The sequence below is a fragment of the Macaca nemestrina genome, chromosome 8 (assembly GCF_043159975.1).
Source record: "Macaca nemestrina isolate mMacNem1 chromosome 8, mMacNem.hap1, whole genome shotgun sequence".
In the NCBI taxonomy this organism is placed as follows: Eukaryota; Metazoa; Chordata; class Mammalia; order Primates; family Cercopithecidae; genus Macaca; species Macaca nemestrina.
In genome coordinates, this window is record NC_092132.1 from 40076565 (window position 1) to 40091837 (window position 15273).

Here is a 15273-nt window from a genome sequence, read left to right on the forward strand (position 1 = left end):
TTTATTTTTTTTTTTTTTTTTGAGATGGAGTCTCGCTCTGTCGCCCAGGTTGGAGTGCGGTGGCGCAATCTCGGCTCACTGCAAACTCTGCCTCCGGGGTTCATGCCATTCTCCTGCCTCAGCCTCCCGAGTAGCTGGGACTACAGGCACCCACCACCACGCCCAGCTACTTTTTTGTATTTTTAGTAGAGACAGAGTTTCACCGTGTTAGCCAGGATGGTCTCGATCTCCTGACCTCATGATAAAGTATCATCCTACTACATACAAGTTTCAAAACTCAAAATTGTGTTGCTTCTCATTTTACTGTGTGTGGTTTTGTACTAAAATTAAATGCATTAGACAGAACACAGTTAAGGAATGGAAGAGTAGTTATTTGTTTTACCCTCTTTGAACATACAGATGTTCAATGATCATACCTCACCAATACATGCCTACTGCCACTCATGTTTCACTTTCCAAATACTCAGGGTTTAAAACAGAGCAGACTGCACTTTTGATAACATCTGCTACAACAAATAACAAAAAAAGAGTGTGAAGTCTGATGAATGTTTAAACAGAACATTTTTTATGGATCAGCTAAATCTTTTCTGCTTTTTAATTAAAAGTAAAGAAAATGGAACTTAATTATCCTGTAAAGATTAGCTTGTGGGCATCTTCCTGTAAATTACTTCTAATTGAAAGCAAATTGTCAAGTGACATTCAAAGTACTGTCCTTTAAAACACAGCTGTTCTACTGCTGATTTCAGTGCATTGCAGTGTTTTCTTGTTACAATACGGCATATTTGAATATTTTAACAATTTCACTGGTTTTGTATAGATTTCCGTTTAACATATCTTAATCACATTTCTTCGTGTAAAAAAGTTAGCATCCTTAAGTGGTTTGCAGCCTCTTTAGCCTATCATGAGTGCTCTCCACTGAGGTTTACTTTTTTTGTTTGCTTGCTTAGAGTACCACATCTGGACAACAATGATCCAGGAAGTGGGTGATCATACTCATTAGAATACAGCCACAACCCAACTCTTTATGATACCTGTATAATTAAGCCACAGTTTATTGATGTTTTAAAACATACTACAAGTTCAAGTGAAATTCTTACTAGAAACTGAAAACAAGCAACTTTTCATAATTTAGCACTTAGAATAAAACTCCAGTCCTTTTAAAAAAATTTAAGTAAACACTAAAGGGCAATGTGACACCTGCTAACACAAGGGTTCCAATGCTAAATTTTAATATGAAGACAGATAAGAAGCAAATAAGGAGTATTAATCCATTAACCCACTAAAATATATTTCTGCTTCTATCCAGTTATATATTTATTTATCCACTAAGTATTGCTAATTAGCTACTATTGTCTAGCACTGTACTCAGTTCTGGAGACATAGCCAAAAAATAAAAGAGTCACAGTTCTAATGGAATTTATACTCCAGAAAAGGAGAACAGAAAATTAAACCTAGATAGCTTTTTGGTGTCAGGGACTACCTGGATTCCTAGGCATAGGTTGTTTAAAACATCTAACAACAACATCATCAACAACAACAACAAAAATCCTTGCCTGTGTGGTGTTCTTATTTCAGTTGATGGTAAATGCTTTGAAAAAAAAAATCAGAATATGGTGATAACCAGTCACACAAAAGGAGGCACTACCCTATATGGGGTGACCAGGGAAGGACTCTCTACTTGGGGGACATCTGAACAGAACACAGAGTGAATTAATGCGTGCCAGGGAGACCCAGGCACAGTGCAGTATGAGAGTATGGCAGGCGGGGAGGTCCCTTCAGCATTAGGGAAGTCTCTATGAAGGAGACTTCTGATACCCAAGAAAGTAGTGTGAAAATAATGAAAGAAAGGTAAAAGATTATGAATCATGTTGGAAGGTTTATGTTTTTGCTTAGACAATAGGATGACTCAAACCACAAACCCAACTAATACCTACTCTAATTCTCCAGATAGTATGTTTTCAAGCTGTGTATTTAGCGCAAAGCCTTTACAACACATTTATCTTATTTTGACATATTGATATGCTAATGTTGTGCTCTAGAGTGAAATCATCTGGATGAGGTGCTCTCAATGTAACTGACTGGTATAGATGAATAGGTAGGTAGGTAGGTTAGCTGGTAAGCAAGCAGGCAGGTAAGCAGGCAGGTAGGCAGGCAGGCAGGCAGGCAGACCAATAAGGTTTAAATGTTAAATGTTAACATTTTTCAGTAAGCAAAAAGCCACTTTACAATAATGCAGGACAAAAATCTGAACCACAATTTGGGCTCTGTTTCTCATGGCAATATTTATGGAGATGTCTGAGAAACGATAACCAGAAAGCAAAATTCTGAGTCTTATTCTCACCTGCTCAAGCACATCAGCAGATCCAGATAATAAAAGGGTCAAAGACAGGTCAAAAAAATGGTAAAATGGGAACTTTGGGATGTTTTTTAGTCATGCCAAAAGAACTGAAAAAAACATGTAAAAAAGGAGGATTTTCTGAACTCTTTTCAAATTAAAATCATGCTCTTCATTAATACTGAATTAATGTGGGCTACTGTTTTAATATAAATACTATTACTTTTAACAAAATTTACTGAAGAATGTTAAGAAAAACTGTGTCCTGGTAATCATATAAATTATAATTGAGACTGTTATTGTGTATTAAATAAACAGTTTAGAGCATATAATGAAAGAACAGGGATATTTTAATTAGGTATTTAAAACTTGTCAAACTTTAAGTTTCTACTGTGGTTTCAAAGTTAAAATGTTATTTTCATAAAGAAATATTTAAACCATCCAACAATGTGCAAAATCAACACAACACTATCTATTTTGTAACCAAGGCTTAGTTCCCAACTTAAGATGCATAAAGTTTAGGAAATGATGCATCCATTGGCTATAATTAAGCTCAGCTTAAAAAACTCATTCTAAATTAGTGGCTTTCTCATTTCAGCATGCAACCATTTGCAGGGCATCTTAAAACCCTGAATCCTGGGTGCCCCTCTCAAGATTCTGGCTCCAAGTCTGGAGTGTAGTTCAGTAATGTGCATTTCTAATGAGCTCCGAGGGGATGCTGATGCTACTGCCAGATCCTAGAAAAATGCCCATCTTTTTAGTTAAATAACTTCTCCATTGATTAAATATCCAAAGTTTTGCTTTTAATATAAAATTGAGCCTTTTTTCAAAAAGGAAAAATGGTCTCCCATCTTTTTCACAGCAATGAATTTGAATATATACTTTTAAAAAAATATTTGGTTCAGAGAATAAATAATTATTTCTTCCCTATGAATAGCCCAGATTTCATCATTTACACTTTTAATCAGCAATATTATCTGCAAGCCAAATTTAGTCATTAAAAGGAGGATAACCAGAAAGCAAAATTCTGAGTCTTATTCTCATCTGCTCAAGCAAATCAGGAGAAACAGTTAATGTATTTCATGGCAATTCTGATTCCAGTCAAAGGATTCTGAGTCAGGATCTTTTACGTAAGTACAAAGTTGAATTTGCACCTAAATATTCTAGTTAAATTTGATGTATAGTCAGCCCTCCTTATCTGAGGTTTCCACATCCCAGAATTCAATCAATCATAGATTGGAAATATTTACATACACACACACACACACACACACACACACATGAAATAATGCAACAATAAAAGAACGCTAATTTTAAAATACAGTATAGCCACTATTTACATAGTATTTACACTGTATTAAGTACCATAAGTAACCTAGAAATGATTTAAAGTATACAGGAGGATTGAATAAATTATATGCAAATACTATGTCATTTTCTTTTGCTTTTTGCTTTTTTCTTTTCTTTTTGAGACAGAGTCTCACTCTGTGGCCCAGGCTGGAGTGCAATGGTGCGATCTCAGCTCACTGCAACTTCTGTCTTCCAGGTTCAAGCGATTCTCCTGCCTCAGCCTCCCCAGTAGCTGGAATTAGAGGCGTGTGCCACCACACCCAACTAATTTTTGCATTTTTAGTAGAGATGGGATTTCACCATGTTGGCCAGGCTGGTCTCGAACTCCTGATCTCAAGTGATCTGCCCACACCAGCCTCCCAAGGTGCTAGGATTACAGGTGTGAGCCACCACACCCAGCCCATTACTAAGTCATTTTCTACCTGGGATCTAGTATCTGCTAGGGGTCCTGAAACCAATTCTCCACAGATACTGAGGGAGGACTATCTATTTCAACTGTGAAATAAGATGGAATATGATAATCTTCATATCAGGGAAGGTACGACACTTTTGTATCCTCCAAAAGTCGCCAATAAATAGATGAACCAATGAGTAAGTAAAGAGTATACTGATGTGCTAAAATATCCATCAAGGTGACATCTTATTCATTTCCTCAGTGTCCTCCAACAAAATTACAATTGCCTACCAAGTTTTCTTCTTTGCTGTCTCCCTATCCTAAGAAATATATCTTTCCATTTTTCCTACTAATAACCTCTCATTTTCTTCATCTTTCGGCCTAAGATTCAGTCTGTGCAATCTTTCTATCTGATTCAATCTACAGTACTCTATCTTTGTATTTATCTGGTTATTTGTTCTATGAATATTTTCACTAATCAAATATCTCATAACCTTTAGAGTAGAATTTTCTGTCTCTTATTTAACCTTAGAGCACCAGGACAGGTGCCCAATGTGGAGTAGATTGCCATGTTCCTTTCCTTTTCAAAACCCACCTATGGCCAAGGAAATCATTTCTGCACACCTGAATTGCTTTAACAGACTCTCCGAAGGTGGCTGCCTTTAGCCTCTGGGCAAGTTATTGTTTAATGATACCACTTCCTGCTCAAAATGTACCTTGATATTCTAGAATTTCTAATGAGGTACGAACTCTAGAAGTCTAATGCCAAATTTATAATTTCCTTCTTAATCCTTTCCTCCTGCACCCTCACCCCTTAAAAAGTATATATCATTTAATCCACTAATCTCACTGTTTGAAATTTACCCTTCAAGAAAATCTTAAAAAAGTAAAAAAACTATTGCACTAATTGAGTCATTTCAGTGTTAGTTACAAAAATTGGAAACTATTCAAATGCCTTATAATATAATGTTTAAATCAATTATAACAAATCAACTAAGAGACTACAGAGCAGAAATACAAATGAAAGTCAAGAAGGCTATGTAGAAAGATGAAAAATATTTCCAGTTATAATCACAATGAAATTATATCTATACTACAATTACATGTATATTACATAAAAATATAGAAAAAGGAAAACAAGTGATGTATCATGGTAGTCAGATGTATTTTTTGTTTATATTGCTTTTGTAAGAAACTGGAGTCAGTACATATCAAATAAAGACTTCTACATCTCCCATATCTTCATTTCTGGAGTTACACAATGTATGCAATGAACTTTATGATTTAGAATCATGATGCAGAGTTTCTAGAAGGTCTTGAATCATCTTCAGTTTCATAACATTCACCTAAAAGTGAATATAAACTCTTCATTGAGAATTTCAACAAAGGTTTTAATAAAACAGAGTTTCTGGATACCCATCAGTTAAGCTCAATTAATCAAAATATCCTATGGTTCATTCCAGGTTATACCTTGTATTGTGTACAAGGACACCTAAGAGCAGATGGGTTTTGTTGTCACTTTCTTTGTTATAAGGTTTGGATACAATTACAGACCACATTACTCAGGTCCTCAGAATTGAATGGGAATTAGGCAGCTAAAGTCCACCATTCCTTTGAAAAGGAATGTCTTCCAGCTATTTTTCTTTCTTGTTATATTGAATTTTCATATGGATCTAACTATGGATAAATAAAAGCCTGAAAAGCTTCATGACTGATTTATTCTCTTTTCAAAATTCTGGCCTTAAAAAAAAAATCCAGAACCTCATCAGTTAATATTAACGCATTCACAGATTTTGCATGTCTACCAAATAATAGTAAACCCTGTAGTGGGACAATTTAAACCCAGGCTCTTGAGCTCATTTATCATCTTTTTCTGTAACCCCACAACAGTTCTTTGGAACTGAAGAAGATAAATGGATCCCTGAGAAACAAATATTTACAAACCTTTTGAAAATGATTTTTAAGTAGAAGATGAAATATTCCATTATCTATGCTGATCATATGGGAATTCACAACAGAGAGTCAAGTACAGTGTGCGCTGTTCAACCTCATAATCATTTGCAAATAAAATAAAACAATTCCAGATTTCAAACTTATAAATGAAATTTCAATGCTAGTCGTCTTTTACCCTAATTACAAAAGGGAATGTTGACTTTCTATTTTTAAATGGATGCTCTAATATGTCAATCATCTAATAAGACTTTTATTGGTTTATTCCTATATCTGCCCCCTGTCCCTCCCTTGAAAGAAATGGACAGGAGGTAAAATGCAAAAACGTCAATGGCAAATTAGAATTCCTGAGTTTCATGTAGTCACAGCACACATTAGCTATTAATATACTTTTCTTCTTTATATTTCTTATAAGTGAGACACATTTCATATAAGTAAGACAATAAACTATTGGGAAAACAGCAATATAATCAATAGCCTTTCACTTTAATTTTACAGCAAAAACTTTAGAGAAACAAACACACTGGCATTTGGATCCCAGCTAGCCATGATGAAAATCTGACGTGTGTCACATGATGAGACACTACAGAGATAACACAGAGCCCCTCTACTGAATTTCTAGAAAAGCAATTCAAATTTTAGAATGGTAGATTGTAAGTCTCTGCTTCTTATACAAATGACTTTAAAGAAAATCATACCTGCGATTGCAAAGCATGGAACAGTCAGCATTATATAAATATAACCAACACTACTTTCTGTTATTTGTCACCATTTCCTTGGTCCTTACTACATGATTCTTCATCTGTCCACATAGACTATGATGCAACCTGTGAGAGGCTCAAAGAACCACCAAAATGTTCAAGTAAAGAAATAACTGTTAGAACTTGCTTCTATCAGTCGATTTTATCCCAGCATTCAAAATGTTACACTCACACACATACACAAATGTCTTCTCAATGTCCTCAAGCTGGATAGGCATGTTTTGGAAAAGTTGGTCAATCACACCGGATTAAGGTGATTTCTTGAAATAGCCCGTGATTTCAACATAACCTTTTAAGTCGTGAGTATGTTGGGGGGGGTTATCATTTTTGTTTTCTTTGTTATTATTTTTAATATGGTAAACATGTCAAACGGCTATAATATGTTTCTCTAATCCAAAAATGAATGATAAAGACAAGCAACTAATTTGAAATTTAAACAGTTGAATAAGCTGGAGGGGGTATAAAACAGAAGCTGTAAGAAAACATAATGGAATGGAAATTGCTCAAACCAACTGTGCGGTAGGGCCAAGCACTCTGACATATGCCATGTCTGTAAATGAAGAAAAGGTATGCCACATGCCACCTTGGGGTTGTGTGTGTCACTGCTGGTTCGGCATGTCATTCATTCTTTCCTGTACCTGCTTCATACTACTAGATGTTAAAACCTTTAGTCGTCCTATTTGAAATATAACCTCTTGGTGTCAGGAGGAACAGAGGACACTGAACTGGGGCTTGTCTGTGTTTTCACACATTTCACACTGAATATGCATTTATTTTTCACATTAAGGTTTATGGATACATCTTATTAACTCCATAGAGTAAAAGTAACTTTGTAAGACTATACCAGTGCTAAGCGAAATCTCACAAGCTATGAAAAAAAATAAGGTTTTTATTGACATCAATGACTGGAAATTTCATGTTTCATACAGGCTTTTAATTTGCAATCAGTAAGAATTTTTAATGTTAAAAGAATAATCACCCTTAGATTGAATATTTTCTGCAAAGTATATAAAAAGTGCCTTCAGTACGTTTTTCTATCTGACACCTAAGGGTTTTCAGGGGCAGGGCGGGGGTGTTACATTATTCAAAATTGTTTAAAGTTCCAATAATATACTTTCTCAAATAAGAGAACTAAAGACCAAACTTTAATCTCCATGGATCCTTCTTTAAATCGATGTGTGCTGTTCTCCGGACATTTCATTCCACATTGTACCTATGGCTACATCTGGTTTCCTTATACTACGAGCCAGCCGTGTGAGGATAGGAACCATGATTCAAAACCAACCAGCATTTACTGGGCGCTAATGTGGCAGAGCTATTTGTAGCCATCTCCACCTACATGATCTCATCTCATTCATCGTTGGATCCTGTCATTTTGCAGCAGAAGCCCTTTCACTGACAAAATGGAGCTATGAAAAAACCCCCCTAACCCTATTCCAAATATTGGCTGTCAACTGCAGTGTGGCCCAAAACAATGTCTCCAAAATGGAACTATGTCCCTGTCCTACATAAAAGGATAATGCAGGTAAATAACGTAAGAAAATTAAATTAAATGCTTATAAAGTGCCTAACAGAGTTCTTAGCACATAGGAAGGCTCTCAATGAAAGTTTTCCTTCCTTTTCCAGAAGTAATATGTAATGCACACATATATTTGTCATAACTGTATCTCACTGTTGCCCAGGAAATCTTCTGAATGAAGGAAATAAATGTTTAGTATTGTATTCTCCTCCTATTAAGTTTAATTACATATGTAACACTTAAAACAAGTATGTCAAGAACTAAATCTCCTATTTTATTTTATTTTATTTTATTTTATTATTTTTTTCAGACAGTTTCACTCTTATTGCCCAGGCTGGAATGCAATGGCGTGATATCGGCTCACTGCAACCTCCGCCTCCCGGGTTCAAGTGATTCTCCTGCCTCAGCCTCCCCAGGAGCTGGGATTACAGGCATGAACCACCACACCCGGCTAATTTTGTACTTTTAGTAGAGACGAGGTTTCTCCATGTTGGTCAGGCTGGTCTCAAACTCCCGAACTCAGTTGATCCACCTGCCTCAGCCTCCCAAAGTGCGTGAGCAACTGTGCCTGGCCCAAGAACTAAATCTATCCATTTATCTACTTCAATATCTATGCCATAACAATATTTACAGTATGTTTTTCTTTCCTTATTTTTAAGTTCAAGAGAAATCATTCATCCCAGCTGCTCGGGAGGCTGAGGCAGGAGAATGGCGTGAGTCCGGGAGGCAGAGGTTGCAGTGAGCCAAGATCGCGCCACTGCACTCCAGACTGGGCGATAGAGCTAGACTCCATCTCAAAAAAAAAACAAAAAAAGAGAGAAATCATTCAAATACTTGTCAATTTCAGATACATTGTATTTGCATGGCAAATATTTATTGAAAACAATTAAATATTCAAATCAGAGAAAAATAATATTTAGAAACATTGTATGTAAGGATAATAATGAAATTGATTTGTAAATATAAGTGGGAAAATATAATAGTACATTCTAGAAAAAAAATGGAATCACCAAATCCTATTTGAGAGTTAGAAACAGGTCTACGTGCGTAAGTATATAATTCATTCTGGGATTATAACAACGTTATTACAGAACATTTGTATTCCCAATTTCTCTACTACATCGATCTTAACAATGGAGACACACAAAAAGAACTAGATTTGATCTGTTTTTTTCTCCCCCACAACAGTTGTGTTTGAACAAACTAAACAGTATTTCTTCCTCTTCAACTAGTCTTTTCCGTAACATTTATGAAAATATCGCCTGCTAGCTAGCCAAATACCTGAAAGAGCTTCCACACATTTAAGGAAGCATGAACTTCCCGTGATGGAAGAAATTATGCTGCTGTGCAAGGGAAATCAGAGTCATGGTACACCTCTTGACTGTGTTAGCTTAGAAACACAGGACATAAAAAAAAAAAAAAATCACGAATAAGCTAGAGATGTCAGCACAGAAACATGCTCCACATCCCTGCCTTCCAAAAGATGGAAACAAGAACAAAACTGAACTTTGGCCAAAAGATGTACAAGACTAACAAGTTTGTCGAAGTTACTGAAAAAGCTCCAGACTGTCTGAAAGTACATTATTTGGTAACCTATTATTACTGATTTGTGATAGGGGAAAAATTCTTCTGTTAAGATCCTCAAAATTTGTCAGCTGGCCTCACCAGATTTGATACCAAAATGAGTTTATTTATGATGTCAAGGCAGTTTTTTCACCAAAACATAAAAGTGTACTGACATCCTCATATATATATTACTTGCCTATTCAACAAGATGTACACAATTACACAGCCTTTTCACTTTTGCCATAGGAATATATACATTTATTAGATTATAATTCAAGAATATGATCTTCTTGAATTTGAGTGCTCAGAGTCACTGTTGTTCTTAACTTTCTCATTGGTGTTTAATTATTTCTTATTCAACATTAAAAATGCCCATGAATGTAAAGGGGTAAAACAGGAGTAATACAATAAAAATATTGTATTTTATATTAGTTTTAATTATTTCTTCAACTAAATAGTTGAATTCATAATAAAACTCCTCAGCTTCCTCCATTACATTGTCCATAACTTGATATAAAGGACAATGGCTTATTCATCTTTCTATTTGAGGTATTTAGAATCATGGTATATATATAAATGTTATATACACATATGTACACACACACATACACACACATATATATGTGTATATATGGATATAAGTGAAGGGGGCACACAGAAATAGACCCAGGTATTGTGGGATCTGAAGCTTACACAACTAAGGACCCTCTGTAATAGGAGAATACAAAATTACAAATACATAGTGTGTATAAAAATAAATATCTACTTAGAGAAATCTTAGTAAATCACAAATGTTTAAAATCTGACCATTATATTCCCAGAAACCTAATAATGCCTGTGGCCATTCTGAACTGTGGCAGAAGGAATGTCAAAGTGGGAAGAATTAGCAGTCCTAAAAAAAAAACTGCAGCTAAAATATTTTAATTTTGCATATTTTGTAAAAATATAAGACCAGTTGAATATACTGCTTGAGCCCCTCCCAAGGCTTTGAGAGTTCTGACAGCTTGTTTAGCTTCCAGAAGTTTTGGTTGTTGTTTATACAATAGTGATAAGAAGGATTTGATAGGTGATATGGTTTGGCTGTGTCTCCACCCAAATTTCATTTTGAACTGTAGCTCCCACAATTCCCATGTGTTTGTGGGCGGGACACAGTGAGAGGTAATTGGATCATGGGGGCGGGTCTTTCCTGTACTGTTCTCGGGATAGTGAGTAAGTCTCATGAGATCTGATGGATGTATAAAGAGGAGTTCCCCTGCACAAGTCCTCTTCTTGACCACTGCATGAAAGAAATCCCTTTACTCTTCCTGCATTTTCTGCCATGATTGTGAGGCCTCTCCAGCCATGTGGAACTGTGAGTCCATTAAACCTTCTTTTCTTTATAAATTACCCAATCTCAGGTATGTGAACATGAAAATGGACTAATACAATAGGTACCAACTAAATCCTTCCAAAATTGAACTGAATGAAAGAAACTTAAAACATTCTGGGGCCCATCTAGAATATTAAATCACCCAGAAACCTACTCCTGTTTTACCCCTAACTTCCTAGTTGCTATTACTTCTTACCTTCCAAGGATCTACTAAATAATAAATGTAGCAAGTAGTTAACCAGGCAAACCTTCACTTCCATGCTTCCAGTGACAAGGTAGTCTTCTATCCTCAAAGAAGGCCGGGCCATTTTGAACAGCTCTAGCTATTTTACTGATGCTGAGCTCAAAAGTGCTTTCAGTGAGTAGAATGTAGAACCAGAGCACCCTTTGGAATTATTTTCTTCTGACCTACAAGGAAGAAAGCTAATTCCTTTTCTATATGAGTTCCCCAGATATCCGAATATAGCTCTCATTAAAAAAACCAGAATTTTCTTCTCCTATTAAACATTCCCAATTCCTTCAGCTACTGCCTGACTGTTATCCTGGCTGTTCACCTCCAGACATACTTGAGTTTTAAGGAGGATTATGACATTGAACACAATACCCAAGATGTGACTGGCTAGTACAAAGTACAGTAGGACTCCTGTCATTTGCTGAACATTGCAGAATGGTTCTGGAATGCAGCAACTTCCATTGAAGACTCAGTTAACTAAAACACCTATGAAGTTTTCATTTCAGCAGCAAATAAAGTTCATTTTCCCATCCTGTACTTAATAAAGTTGATTTTTTTAACCGAAATCTATATTGTTACTAAATGTTCACCAACAGTTTTAGGGTATCATTCCAGCCTGCACAGAGCTTTGAAACCTGATCTTGTTAATTCATGTTTCCCATTGAACCAGAGTAAAAGCCATTTAAATAAAAATAACTCAAGGTTTTCAGGAATGTAGTATATCCCCTCTCAGCCTTAAGCACTTGAGTCTGCCTCCAGAAGATTGTTTTTTTGTTTTTTTGTTTTTTTGGTTTTTTGGTTTTATGGACCAGACCTAGGAGTTTAGGCATAACAAGCATCGGACACAGTTTACTAAGAAACCTAGATATCTATTACTTCACATGTTGCTATTTTCGTATCCAGAAAAACAAATAATAGTTTGTAAAAGTGAAATCAGATGTTTCTCTAATAGAATCAACAAAATTGTAATCGGTAAGAGAAAGCAAGTTTTATTTTTTCTTTTCTTTTTCTTTTTTGCTTTGTTTTAGGAAAATTTTGTTGTTTTTAGTTTAAAGTAAATATAAGTTAAGAACTTGCATTCCCTTCTATGAGTTTCTTCAGTCTTTTCTCTGTGGCTCTCTTATACAGCTTATTTTCTTTAGATAAATAGACAAGTTGAAGTGAAAATATTAATGTCCCATTAATGTTAGTGAGCATCCGAATGTTTCACACATTCCTCTTGAATCCGTCTGCTCTGAGTCTTTTTATTTTTTCAAATTACCCAGTTTGTGTTCAGTTGTGCCCTTCCATCAAGAGAAAGACTCTTCAAGAGTTCTCCTAGAGCAACTGTGCTTACTAATTCTTGGGTAATTTCTAAGAGAATATGACAATACCTGCTTTCACCTCTTAATCCTTGTGGGCTGAATCTGAATGAATGATTCAGCACAGCTCATCAACTTGACTTTCTCAAAGGAGATTTTGACATTATAACCAACATATGTGGCAGAAAGGTTAACTTATCACTTAAATATGAAACAGGTTTCTTTATAATCTCCATATTCATGAAAAGAGAGCAATAAGACATTATTAAGTGTAGGGATGTCTTCAAAGAGTACTGTCAACTCATCTATTCCTATCTGAGAAGACACATATTAGAAATCTTCAGAAGTATCAAAATCCTTTATGCAATTGTAGTTTTGCTTTTGCGCCCAACTCACGTTCTCCCTCAGCAGAGGTTTACATTCACTAATAGTAGCAAATGTTCAGGCATTTAACTTAGCCATCTCCAAATGAACAACCTGTGAAGAAATTATTCCACAAAAGCCCAATGAACTTTTAGCTTGGAGTACAAAACCATAACATTTTAGAATGTTCTAGATGCTTCATAGTCACTACGGGTTCCCAAGAATCTCCACAGGGTTCTAAGGTCCCACATATCCATGGATATTAGCAGTGATACATGTTATCTAAAATGAAGTTAAAAGGGAAGTAACATGGTTTCAACCCTAAAAGTTTCACCAACTGCTACTACAACAGTAGTATTAATAGTTGATAAAAATTGCCAGTACTTATCACTTAATCTAACCAGTTACAAATTTTCATTCAGGGAAACATATATATAAAAAACGAGGATATATCAGTTGTGTTAATATTGCATATATTAATAATAATGTTATATTGTTAACATTACAGTAATATACATACTATATTGCCACATGCATTATATATTGCATTGTTACTTAACATTAATAATATCTATTTTTAATGTTATTGTATTTCAATAAAGTATTGCATTGTTAATATCACATATGTTGTGTAATACCATAATGCAGTATTTCGTGATAGAAATTCACTCTCAGGCCGGGCGCGGTGGCTCAAGCCTGTAATCCCAGCACTTTGGGAGGCCGAGACGGGCAGATCACGAGGTAAGGAGATCGAGACCATCCTGGCTGACACGGTGAAACCCCGTCTCTACTAAAAAATACAAAAAACTAGCCGGGCGAGGTGGCGGGCGCCTGTATTCCCAGCTACTTGGGAGGCTGAGGCAGGAGAATGGCGTGAACCCGGGAGGCGGAGCTTGCAGTGAGCTGAGATCCGGCCACTGCACTCCAGCCTGGGTGGCAGAGCGAGACTCCGTCTCAAAAAAAAAAAAAAAAAAAAAAAGAAATTCACTCTCATAATATGGACAGAATCATGTCATTGTCAGCGCGATTGCATTGCTCTCCATTTGTTGAAAATGCAAATACCATATAAATAAATGACATGTCTGAAAAATCAAAGCACATTGGAATGAGTTTCTTGAGAGCCAATATAATTATTTTGGATGGATTTGTGCATCTTTTAGAGAGTGGAAGCCCCATGAGGGTATGTTCTATGCCTGCCTTAGTAACGACATTATCCCAACTTAACTTCATTTCTGACACATCTGCTTTTTTACTGGCCTTTACACCATTCAAAAGGTAATATCGTTAAGCTGGGCCATTGGGGGCTGGGGTAGATGAGAGTTTCTAGTGGACATTTGTCTCCTCACCCTTGACAGTGGTTCCTATCCATTTTTCAAAGAAAGAGACTAATTTATGTCTCCCATCAACAGCATCAAGTTTAGGAAATTTGTGTCTAACAGATCATTGTCTGGCAGTCCCAGCAGTTACTCTTTGTCACATTATTCTATTATATTTTCTTCGTATACTTAGGCCAATCTGAAACTGCACCGCACATTCACTGAGTTATTGTTTTTATTGTCTGTTGCCCACCTCTAGAATGTACGTTCTGTGAAAGCAGAGATCTTACCTTCCCAGTGCAGCACTGACTTCTGTACATAGAACAGTGCCAGGTAGATTCATAGAAAGATCAAAATATGTATTTGTTAATATAAATAAAATTGTACAAAATAAATTTATTAATCACAAGTCTCCATCATTAGCAAGACACATCAATACCTTTTACAAAAAAGGAAAACTACATTATAAGGATTTATTGCTTTCAAAGTAAGCCATATTCTGATTTGTAGGGACATTAAAAGTAGGAATTCTACAATCAAGAAATGTATTTCATATTTATCTTCTTAAAATTAGTCAAAAATGTATGTGATTGCTAGAGTTTCTTACCAGCATGGAATAGCAAATGTCATCTGATGGTGTGATAAATCCCATGACTCCTAAAGAAATAAGGCATTTTGGTTGTTGTGGGCAGGTTTCTGAGTGATGACTTTCCAATTTCCCTAAGGCTTTTAAGAACATTGAAATTGGCTCCTGATCTCAAAGATTTTTAGAATAGGAAACAGAAATGTAGTTGCACTGGCCCATTTTACAGCTGAG

At 35.8% G+C, this 15273-nt stretch overlaps 1 protein-coding gene across 5 annotated transcripts in view; it reads right to left on the minus strand.

The window, feature by feature from the left end:
• LOC105476003 (zinc finger protein, FOG family member 2) overlaps positions 1 to 15273 on the minus strand; it is a 503988-nt gene that overhangs the window by 466918 nt on the left and 21797 nt on the right. The gene's annotated exons all lie outside the window — the stretch shown is intronic.